This window comes from Adiantum capillus-veneris, chromosome 5 (genome assembly GCF_014529385.1).
Source record: "Adiantum capillus-veneris isolate H3 chromosome 5, ASM1452938v2, whole genome shotgun sequence".
In the NCBI taxonomy this organism is placed as follows: Eukaryota; Viridiplantae; Streptophyta; class Polypodiopsida; order Polypodiales; family Pteridaceae; genus Adiantum; species Adiantum capillus-veneris.
The window spans coordinates 155,140,932-155,153,469 of NC_140935.1; positions in this window are offsets into that span (position 1 = coordinate 155,140,932).

Below are 12,538 nucleotides of genomic sequence, written 5' to 3' on the forward strand. Positions count from 1 at the left end.
GAAAACAAAAAATACTCCGGAGATAAACATCCGAGAGATCACGTAACGGCTTTTAGAAGAGTGATTAGAGCAGAGGAAGTTTCAGATTTTGCGACACAGTTTGCGGGATTTGGATTGACTCTAGAAGATGATACAGCTACATGGTTCGACTCGGTGGATTGAGACCCTAGATGAGCTGTTTGAGGAGTTTATTGAAGAATTCTTGCCAAAAGGCATTGCTCACAACACGGTCTCGCAAATCCATAGATTCAAACAGAAAGAGGATGAATCAGTACACAAAGCATCATTACGGCTCAAGAGATATGTTAAGCTCTGCCCGAGAGCGGAATTACCTACACGAGCACGACTGATGTTGATCTTTATCGAGGGAATGAGACATGCGGGCCTTCAAAAGGATCTGCATATGATAAGGAGGATGACGCTAAACGAGTTGATCAAAGAATCTCTTTATCTAGTGGATAACTGTGAGGCATACAAAGAAAAGGACTTAAAGAGTCAAGGAGATGACACATCCTCTCAGCACAGTGTTTCACAGATAAGTGAGTCCATTGCCAAGCCAATGGCACCTATTGATCAAGAAAAGCTTATCGACGACTTGGTCAAGAGGTTGATTCCTCTTGTAAGGTCTTATTCGGGAGAGCCAAAGTGGTGTGAAACTGAGAGAAAATGGACGAACCATACGTGGAAAGAGTGCTATTATAGCATGGAAAATCCTAGGGAGAGGTATGTACAACCTCTTCCAGAAGCACCTATTCCACCTAGATACATTACGGGGAATGTGCCAAGACCAGTAGGAGTTTTAAGGCCACAGCTTGTCTTAGGACAACAACCTCCGCTGCCAGGTGCTAGAATGCCGGTAGACATGAGATACATGCCAATGATGAAAGCATCAAATAAACCAACGCCAGTACCAGCTACAATGTGGTATAGCAACCAAAGTGAGTACTACCCTTCGGAGCAACAAAATGTGAGAGAAACACATGGAGTGGTGAGGCCGGTACAACCTCCACCTCCTAGGATTCAGTCGAAAGAAAGAAGGTATGAAATGGACGAAAGGGCATTGCGATTCATTGCAAATAGCGGCTTATCTAGGTCAAAGCTTGCTTATAGCCAAGAGGAAATGCTAAAAGAATCTCCTCAACCAGAGACGGATTGTCACAAAAGTCGTGACAACCACTTGGTCAAACAATGTCCTCATACGGAGATCACTGAAGTAAATGCCTATTGTCTTGAGTGTGGCATCACTCACTTGATCCCCGGTTGCCCGAAAAAACCAAACCAAATCAGGAAAATCACGACAAATGTATTAGGGATTGTTCAGCTACCTAGTAGCTCAGAAAATGAAAATGTCGTACCAGTTCAAGTAGTTACGAGAGCACAAGCTCAGAAGAAAGCTGATGCGAATCCAGAGACAAAGAACACGGAAAGTGACACAAGTCCAAAGACAGATGATGGACCAAAGACAGACGCACCTAGTCAAAAAACCAAGAGCAAACGACATAGTTGGAAAGCTAGAAAGACTAGGATGAAAGCACGCAGGGAACAAGAGCAAAAATCCCTAGCTGAGAAGCTTACCGAAGCTGAGAAGAAGATAAAACAACATGAGGAAAAGGAGGCACCTTCTCTTACACAGATGGTTAAACCTCTAGAAGAACCATCCACGGATGAGAAATCGAGAAGTGCTAGTTCAGGAGGATCTGTGTTGACAGAGAAGGTTAATGAGACATTAGATGCCCTCTTGAAAGCCTATGATGTGAGGCTCAAAAACAACCAAACCCAAGAACACAGGTGGATGACATATCCCTATGCGGAACTAGAAAAGCAAAGGTTTGAAATGTGCAAGAAAATGATTCAAACAGCCCAAGCTTTACTAGAACCACCAGTTGCAAAACCTGAGGATGTGATCCGGGTCATGCCGACACAAGTAATCCCACCAAACCAGGAACTAAAAGAGCCAGATTCTAGTCATGAGCACAGACCAAACCTCAAAGACCCAGCATTAGAACCAAGAATAACACTGAATACCACGGATAACTCTTTCGAGGGATTTCACCAAGCTATACCTGAGGATTGTAAAGAGATAGATGGTCTTGACGAATTGTGGAAACAAGTCAGAGAGGCCAATGAAGCCGATGACCTAAGAAGACGAGTAGACAAGACTGGTGATGAACGAGGAGTGTTTCTACCACCAATAGAGGAATTTGAGACTGGATCTCAAATGAATCTAGACGTGCGATCATATCGGGGTGATAAAGGATCTGTACAATCTATGGATAGTCAACCCCATTCTCTAGGAACACTACCGTCCTACATGGGAGAGTACGAGACCAAGTCAGATGTGGTTGCAGTCCCATCAAAGAGACTGTCTCCCAACAAGGCCATTGATTCAAAGGGGCTAGTCGATATTCTATCTACCCCAGTCACCTGTACAATAATGTTAGCCGAGTTGCTCAAAATAAGACCAAATATGTGGTCTAATGTGGGTAAATGTCTAGAGAAATTTGGTGTAAAAACCCCAATGACTCAAATCGAGGAAGGCATCAAAGAGTTTGAAATGCCTCAACTAAATACTAGGCCAATGCCATTAAACAAGGTAGGTGAGTATTAGGAGGGAGAAGATGGAAACACCACCCTTACTTTGGAATTCAATGGTGTAAAAACCATGGCAATCCTTGACAGTGGAGCTGGTGTGGCCATTGCAACCAGAGAGGTTTGGAAAAAATGGGGAAAACCTACCTTGATATCCACACGAATGACCCTGTAGCTTGCAGACAGACACAAGGAAAAGCCCCTAGGACTGCTAGAAAAAGTACTTGTTACTTTTTGTGGCATTGAATATGAACACACTTTTGCTGTTGTTGACTTTGGCAAGAAGAACAACTATGACATCATTTTGGGAAGACCATTCATGCGACAATTGAAAATGGTCCAAGATTGGGGTTATGACCATATATACCTGAGACATATGGAAACCATAACAAAGGTAAACTTGAGGGACCATAGCTATAGGGATGTGACGAGAACACCGGTGGAGGAGTTTGATTCCGCCACAGTAGCAGGATCAGAACTTCCAGCTTGGTTGGGTAAGCCTAAAGAACTGTGGATGTGTGGAGCTTCACAATGTGGTAGCTTGAAACGTGAGGAATGTATCCTAGAGCGGGTTATAGAGGATATGGACTATATCCCAGAACCATTTCCTGAAGAAGAGTTAGAGCCTTTTGGATGGGAACACATCTTGGCTACTCTGGACGTGTGAGTCGTGGAGGATGCTCCCACAACAAAGTTTTGTGATGAAAATGGCTATGATGTCGTTCCTTATTTTGCAGTGAGTGTAATCCAGGAAAACGAAGAGAACCAGACATCAACAAGCTCTCGAAATAAGGAGCAAACAAGGAAATGTGGAGAATCAAAAGATGAAGAAGACGACGAGTTCTATGACTCTGTAGACCACTTCGAACTTCAAGAAGATTAACAACCCGGGAATCAATGTCGTCGCTACATGAATAAAGTGCATCAAAAGTGGATTCCAAAGTCCTCAGTGAAGACACAGCCACCACAAGCATCCTCATATAGGGCTCCTAATAAGGATGCAAAGACTCAGCTAGGAGGAATACGACCAGAGCAACGAGCTAACAATGCTCTAATCAATGGGTTAGAAAAGTCCTCCAAGACACTACCACCCACGAGAAAACAGACAGTAACTTTCCATTACCAGCCAAAAAATAAAGGGAAAGTACAAGAACTCAACCTTGCGAAGGATAGTAGCGATAGTGATGAATCTTACGACATCCCCTATCATCAACTCAGGCCATCACTATCACCAACCCCTTCAGCAACAACCATGACAGGTCAAAAGAACAGGACAACAAGTCAAAGCCAAAAATCTCAACAAATCTGGATACCAAAACGCCAGATCGGCCAAAAACAGATATGGATCAAGAAGACAAAGATCTCTAATGACAAATCACAAGATCCAACACCAAAACAAAAACAAGGAAAGCGTGCACGAACGGGTACGAATGTCAAAAAGTTGCAATCTTTCACAACTCAGGTTTGGGCTCCAAAGAAGTTGATTCAAGCACAAAAAAGTCAGGAATTCATTTGGATTCCAAAACAACCACAGTATCAAATTTCAAAGCCTGAATCCCGTCACCAACCAAGCGTACAAGGGCTGAAGCAAAGACCACTGTTGACTCACACAACAAAAAGGTGGATCCCAAAGAAGTCTCTTCAAACAAAAACGAGGGACATGCAAGTATGGGTTCCCAAACGAGCGTCATCAACAAAACAACCAATAATCACAAAGAAATGGGTCCCAAAGAAGAACAACAAAACTGCTGTCAGTGCATCGCCGCTTGAATTCTTACAATTCTTCCTATGATTACAGTACAGTTAGAAGAGATCAAGTCGCTTCAATCAAGCAACGATACAGAAGCTTCAAAGACCATTACATTGCTTAGAATAGGAAACCTCGCCAACAAATGCCAATAAGAAAATTGCTTATACCCACATCTTGCACAACATAAATCTTTTACATGCATTGACTGTGTATGCATAGTAGGGCTACATTACAAGGCCTGCATAGGCACAACTTTTAATTGCCCAAGCACAACACATACCCTTTGCGATACCCTGTCGTAAAGGATGACTCCAAATAGGAAGGAGGGAGGCATTCTGAATGTGGACCTAACATTATGACTATTAGAGAGCAATCTTTTGTGAGATGCATTGAATTTTTGCGTTTTATTGTGATAATTTTTTTGACGAAATTTAGAGTATATGCCCTCATAGTAGTGTTACAGAGGAGTATGGGGACAAAATCCATATATGAGCCCCTAGGGACATGTGTATAGTGTACATAGCATTTAGATTTCTATTTGAATGATTTTCCTTTTGTTAAGTTCGTTTTAAGATTTTCTTTGTTTATTATTAAGAAAAAATAAAAAAAGCCATAATCCACATGAAGAAAAGACTAACAAGAGGCCTGAGCACTACAAAGAGAAGAAGGTACAGGGAAACGATGAAACTTCACGAAGTATGTCTTAGCAGCCACTACAACAGCCGAAGAACTTGTCACAAAGCAGTGTCAACATGCAATCGACAAGTCATACAAGTCAGAGTCGAGTAGCTAAGCCACAAAATGAGTGAGGTGTTAGTCCCAAAGCTTTAAGTAATATTCTCTGTGGTCTAAGCGTCTTATCTATTCTAGGTACTGCTCAAGCTGGAAGAGTTGAGCATATTTACGTTGTGTCGCTCATGCTGGTATAGGTGAGCAAAAGAGTCAAAGTCTAAGTACTTAAGTCTGGTGAAGTGAAGGAGAAGGTCCAAAAGACACTCACGTACTGAGCACAGTGAGATACGAGTGGAGAACCTTCTACATCGAAAACCCTTCTTGGAAAGGTGGAAGCTATTGAGACATCTTTTGATGTCACATGTGCTACATTTATTCCTCGAAACACCCATCATCTCCTTCTTTCACATTGCATGCTTTTGTTGACAAATTTCTCATATGCATATAGAGTGTCCCATAATTGGCACTTGCATCAGGCACTCTTTCCGTGCTTCACCCAAGCACTCACCTTTCATGAACATGTACTTCACGTTCAACTGCTCAACTCCAATAAGAGCGTATACCAAAGGCATTTTTTTCCCACCGGGATTTTTTTCCTTTGGTCATCCAGGTTTTAAACCCTAATCTAAGGACACCTATCACCATCCTCTTGTACATATTCCTTCTACATCAACAATAAGGAAATGCTACTCAAATCAATTGACAAATGAATTGGAGCACCAATTTCAGATCATAACATACTTTATCTAGGCGAGTCGAAGAATGGCCTACAATGACAAAGCTGCAGACAACACTAACAACATGATTGCAGAGGAACAAAGAAGTCCCCAATGAAGAAGAGCAGACATAAAAGAAATCAGAGGATCTCAAAAGATGAATGGTTACGATGATAGACGTCCGCTCTAATGGATCATAGTTCTTGTTGTGGTTCGACAAAGATACAAGCAATGCAACAGATGAAGCCAAAACAACAGCAAAGTGTTGACCGCTGAGTCAACAACACAACATAACTCCTTACAAAGTTGTCATTGGCTCACAAGATCAGAAAGCCAATCACTCAATTCTACAGATTGTAGAAGTTGTTTCTGAGAATCACAAATACTCCAAATTGACAGATTTGCTGGAGCAAGTGATGGATGGAGCTTTCTCTATCCATGATGATAAGATTCAAGTTCAACGACATTGGGTTCTTTTTGAATTTAGATATGGCAGTAGACCTATAATGACAGAAATAGATGCTGCAGCTAGGAGCGTGGATGTGAAAGACATCAAGTTCGTCATCAATTATGATTTTCCTGAATCATGTGAAGACTATGTACATCGGATTGGACGAAAATGACAAGCTACTGCAAAGGCTATAGTCTATACTTTCTTTACAACAACAAAACGACAAGCAAAGACCACATCGCCATAGACAATCAGGTCATGTCGGGGACGACATGAACGCGGAAGGGGGGAATGTTGACCGCTGGGTCAACAACACAACAATAACTCAAGTTTCATACCAAAGTCTTATCTTTTGCGAGTTATGAAATGCTGCGGATTATGGCTATAAATGTCATTTGTAATGAGTAGTTATTCTAGTTTCAGAAGCCGGGGTGCAATGGCACTTCCAGATTGTAAATACAAAGCCATTTGACCCTTTCAACCCCATTTTTGGTTAAACCTAAGGTAGCCTTAGTATATAAGGTACCTAGGTCATTTTGTAAAAAAGGACTTTTATCATAATCAAAACTTAGCGCTGCCGTCTACTGTGTGTGAGAGATAAAGAGAGTGAGCGTGAGCTTCATCCTCTCGCTACGCCCGGCTCGCTCAACGCATTGGAGATCCAACTACACCATTGTTGTAGGCTCGAGGAGAGCTACGCGACGACGCCAAGCATTCCACGCGAGACGAAGCACACACGCCAACGCATCTACAAGCTATTTGTGGCCGTAAGTGTATCAAACGATGTCTGTTTTTTGCGTGCTAGTAGTCTATAGAATCATGGCGACATAAGCTACGCATAGGTACTCATAAATTTCAGTTTCGGGCACTTTCAAAATTCAGCTCTGTCATCCTACGCATTTTCCGCAGATGGGTTTAGAGTGAGGGTTTTGAGTGTAGAAGCTTAGGGACAGGTGTATCCTAGTGTGGGGATGGTGTTCCTTAAGTTTCGTATGAATCTGGCATGATTAGGTGAGTTACCTTCCGCATGTGTGTATGTAGCTAGGTGGTGTAGTTGAGGGTAGTGAGGTTCTTGATTGTGGTTTAGTTGGCCTTCTAGAGTGTTGTATGTGTAGGATGGTCTCAGCCTGACAAGCTAAAGAGATTTCCTCCGTGTCCCTATCGTGTCATCTGTGTCCTCGATTGGCATTATGTTGATCTAGGTAGTGTTTGCATGCACTTCATGGGTGTGTGAGTTGCTCCCCATCCAACAAAGAAGCAGCAGAGGACTCCCTACTTGAGTACTTCAGTGACATGACCATTGTAGCAGCCCATGTCCACAGGGTGACTTTAATGGACAAAGATAGTGAGACACTAAAAAGGATAAGGTGGAGGTATGACAAACTGCTAGTCCCCAATGTCTGCAGGGATAAGAAAATGAGGGAAATTTTGCTATACCCCCCTGAGCTATTGCCACAACTCACAGTTGTAGATGTCACACATGATGTGAATACAAGGGCAAGGGCAGAGACGGTTGCTCACCAACCAGAGGACATGAGGGAAGCAGAGCTTAAGGAGAAAGCAAAAGTAGCAGTGGAGTCCCAGAGGCAGACATAATGCAATGTGACCCTGTCCATAGAGGCAAGCAATAAAGAAGCTCTACTTTCAATGAAGGATGGTTTGCTTGCAGAGATACCATTTATAGATGGGTCCAGAAAGCTAGCGCTGGGAAAAGTGGACATTAGTTTATTGATGAATCCAGATGCTCAGATCTCAGACACAATTATCTATGCTTGTCTTAAGTAAGTCTTACTATCTTGCTAACTTTGAAAACTCAGATCATAGGTGTACTAACTCAGGTATACTCTCTAAAGCTTGATCAAAAGTCAACTTCCAACGCACACCCACATGGAGGTGTTTCTTCTTGATCCACAAATGTCAGTGATTATTAGACAGAAGAACAGTCCATCTGGCACCTTTGAGAGTTGGTTTCTCCACTGTGCTATGCTGGAAGTAACTGTCATCATCTTTCCATATAAGAACAACCATCGCTGGAGTCTCATATGCCTTGATGTTGACCAACCAGAAGTGTGGGTGTTCAATTCAATAAAAGGAACCCACCCTGAAATTAGGCTGTAAGTGTTATGTATCAGAAAGTGTTTCTTATAGATATCCATGTAAATTTGAAGCCTCAAGCTAACATCTTGATACTGCTTTGTGCAGTTGTATAAAGAGGTTGTTGCTTGCTTATGGCAAGCTATGTGGAAGGTATGAACTATACAAGGCCCCAATCAAAGATGTACCTATCCCAAATCAAACCGATGGAAATTCTTGTGGCTGGAGATGTCTTCTCCATGCAGAATATGTCCTGCAAAGCTACTTTGCATTAAAACCTTTCATGACTAAGGTAACCATTTGGCATTGCATTCAGTCAGTTTTGGTTTTCTTTATGCAAGACTTCTCACCATATGGTCTTTCAATTTTGCAGAGTGCTTTAAAAAACTACACATGATTATTTGCAAAGATACTGGGTAAGTCTAATACAACACTTGCTTACTATGTCGAGCCCCAGAGAACCTGAAGATAACGGCTTGGACAATCGCACAATTGATATGACAATACATGACGTGCCACCACGACAAACCCCTGCATCACATACAGTGGAATCACAATGGGCCGAGGGGGTCATATCAGCTGAAGATGAAAGAGCCGAGGATGAAGAAAGGTCAAATGAGCATATGGAAGGTGCTAGTGTACAACCAGAGGGGCTTATGGAGGAGACAATGAAAGAGCCAGGTAAGCCAGTGGAGGAGCCAAAAGAGCCTATGGATGAATCCTTAGATGAGGAAAGCAGGCCTACGGATGAGCAAAAGGATATGGATGAGCAAAGCAGGCCTAGGGATGAGCAAACTGATATGGATGAGGAAAGCAGGCATACGGATGAGCACAAGGTTATGGATGATGCAAGCCGGCCAACAGAGGTAGAGGAAAAGACCTTGGAGGAAACCCTGAACGAGGTAGAAAGAGCCATGGGGGAGACCCTTGATGAAGATGTGAATGATGACTATGAAGATGTGAATGATGAAGCTAAAGCAAAGGATAGCAAAAACGACAACAACACTATAGAGACCCAGTATGGACCCTTGCTACCTGTAGATACGGTTGTTCCTGTAATGTCTATTCAAGTATGGTAAAATATGTTCAGCTTCTAACTACTTATATGTACTTGTCAACTTTTACAGAGGGTGATTATCTTGGACCTCATTGGATTGCTGCTGATGTGCGTGCCTCTGGGTGACATAGAGCCCTTCGAGGATTTGCAAACATTTCAGATGGGAACTTGTCGAGTCGTGGCTCGTCCAGGAACCAAAGAATTTATTCAGTTTCTTCTTCAGCGCTTCAGAGTTGCCGTATGGTCTTCAATGCAAAGGCAAAACTTGTCGCCACTAGTTAGAATAGTTTGCGGTGTATGCGGCGCTCACACGTCAAATTTTGTCTTTTTGTATGATCAAAGAAAATGTGTTACCGTCAAGGGCCACTACCACCCTAAAAAACCACATTTACCTCTTTTGTACAAACCGTTTAGCCAAATCGATGTACCCTTTGATGCAAATAATACACTACTGATTGATGATACTCCTGAAAAGGGAGAACTAAATCCACCAGGAACAACTATCTCACCACCTTCTTTCGAGGGGCATTCCTTTGATTTTTACCTTGAAGACATTTTGATTCCATACTTACAGAAATTGTATCTCAGTCCATTGTTCACGGACGGGTTTGTACTTTCTAATGAATTAAGATGACTCTTCTATCATGTCTTTGTCTTGCCAGAGAGAGAGAGAGAGAGAGAGAGAGAGAGAGAGAGAGAGAGAGAGAGAGAGATTTGACATGCTAAAGAAATGTATTTCAAGAACACTTATATTCACAGAGCATAACTGACAAATGAGCTCAAAAAACTTCATGTATTGAAATTAATTCGTATACACTTGGGTTCACAAGAATCTCTGTTACGTTGACACTATTTCAACCCGACCATCCAACTCTTTGCACAAAATATCTTTTTCCTACGCCGCATCAGCTTACGGCCAGCTAGGAAAAAGGAAAAATCTAAAAGGTCCCTATCCATTGACTCTTCAATTATGTCGTGCCGCAACTGCAGAAGACTGCATAGCTCCCTTATTGTAACCACCAACATTAGGACATGCTCTTTATCAATCACTTCCACATCCACGACAGGATTATCTTCCAAACCTGCAGAAACCTGGTCCATAGGAATGTACTTACCTTTGAGCATTTGTGATCGCATATACCAAAAGGAGACTAACAGTGATTGTCTTGCAATCATGTACTTGACAACTAGAGTGTCAAGCACGACCTCGCATCGTATGTCAATCTCTTCCTTTACATACCATCCTTTGTCAAGAAGTTTGTCGCAGGATGACTGCTAAAATGACTTGAGCATGAACATAGTTTTCGTAACACATATATTGTAGCTATGAAACAACTCTATGAAGAGTGCAGCAGGACAAAAGTTTGCAATTCTAACCAGTTTGGTGGGAATAGAGCTACGTAGAGACCTCTGTATATCCTTGTAGAGCTTACTTCGCATTGCCTCCACCATTGTTTCCTTAGGAACTGGCCAGTCCATAGTGTTCCAATTGGTTGGTAGAGGCAGTTTCACCAACATGCCATTCTTATTCCCTAGGCTGAGTTGGTAGAAGTGGTCATAGAAAAATATTCCTTCATCAGCCAGGCTTTTGCTGCTCCTCCTTGAATACTGTAGAGAACCAATGTGGGCATGAACAACAAGGAAGAGGCCTATTATGCACTCCACAGGCTCCCATTGCTCATAAGAAGAGGAATAAACATCTGCAAAATATATAACAAGAGTTAAACTAAGAGTATCAATAAGTCAAAATGACAAATCTAATGTAGTTGAGCTATGAAGAATGGAGACAATGCTCATAAGAAGAGATATAAACGTTGCAAAATATATAAGAAAAGTTATAATGAGAGTATCAATAAGTGAAATGACAAATCAAATGCAGTTCAAATGTCAAGAATACTTACAATTGCAACGTGGTTGATGTATATCTGACACATTTCCACCGTTTGCTATCACGTCTGGATGGGTAAACACATGCTGAACAAGAACTTCCTTTACAGATCTTTTACCGATTTCAACTTTGAAATCCAACACTCTGGCCTTCCATGCTGAGCGGTAAACATTGACAGCACTAGACCTCTTGGGTCTTCTTGGTTGCATAAGGACCCATGAACCTTTGTTTATCCTTTGTCCAACCCATTGGTTCTCTGCACTTATTGAAGTTGATATTGTAATTGAGGATATGCTACTACTTGGCCTTCTAGGAAAAGTGCAGCTGTTGTTTGTTGGTGTGAGAGACCATAAACACCTAAAGCTTCTTGGGCGACAAGACGTGGAAGCCATAGCTCTCAGAGAAAAGCTTTAGTGGAGGGAGATTCACTTTGAAAGCATTCTAATGGAGGGAAAGTGTTTTAGAATTCCAATATCTTGTGCGGGCTTAATGGTCACCCTCCAGTACGTTAATGACCATAAGAGAATATCAGCCTAACAACTCGGTAAAAGCAAGGAAGTTACGATGCCACAATCCTAGATTCGTGAAAGTTTTTAGGATATTTTCCTATTTTTTGAGTCTTTCCACGTACTTTCCTACAAAACATTGCCCTCCTGCTCATTGGACGCGCTCTATTTTTCTCTCTCCTTCATATGGCCCTCGAAATGACCGGGAGGGAGGGAGGGAAGGAGGGAATACACTCAAGAGTCAGTGCCATGATCACTCTCGTTCGTGCCACTAAGCTCTAAAAGCGAAGAGAATTTTTTTTTGTGGACCGCCATTTATAGGTTAGAGATGCAATTTAAGGTTAAAGAATGGAAAATCCAAAGATGAAGATGCTAGAACATTTCACACATGTTAGAGACACTTTAACACCAATACTTGCAAGCATGTTTAATAAAACAATGTGTGAAGGATTTCCTAGTAGCTAGTCCAATTGTGAAGGATTTCCTAGTAGCTAGTCCAGTCACACGATAATACCCCTTTTTGAGAGCGGTGATCCTCTTGTATGCAACAACCATAGAACCATCATGATCGGACACACATTAGCCAAGATATGTGGATCTAACTTGGAACATGAATTAAGTGCATGGGCATAAGATCAACGCAATGAGCACAAGGACATGCATGATTCAAATTCGGATATACCACATGAGACTATATTCTTACACTCAAGGCCCTTGTTGAAGAAGGACAAAGTCACGAGAAGAAGGTTTATTGT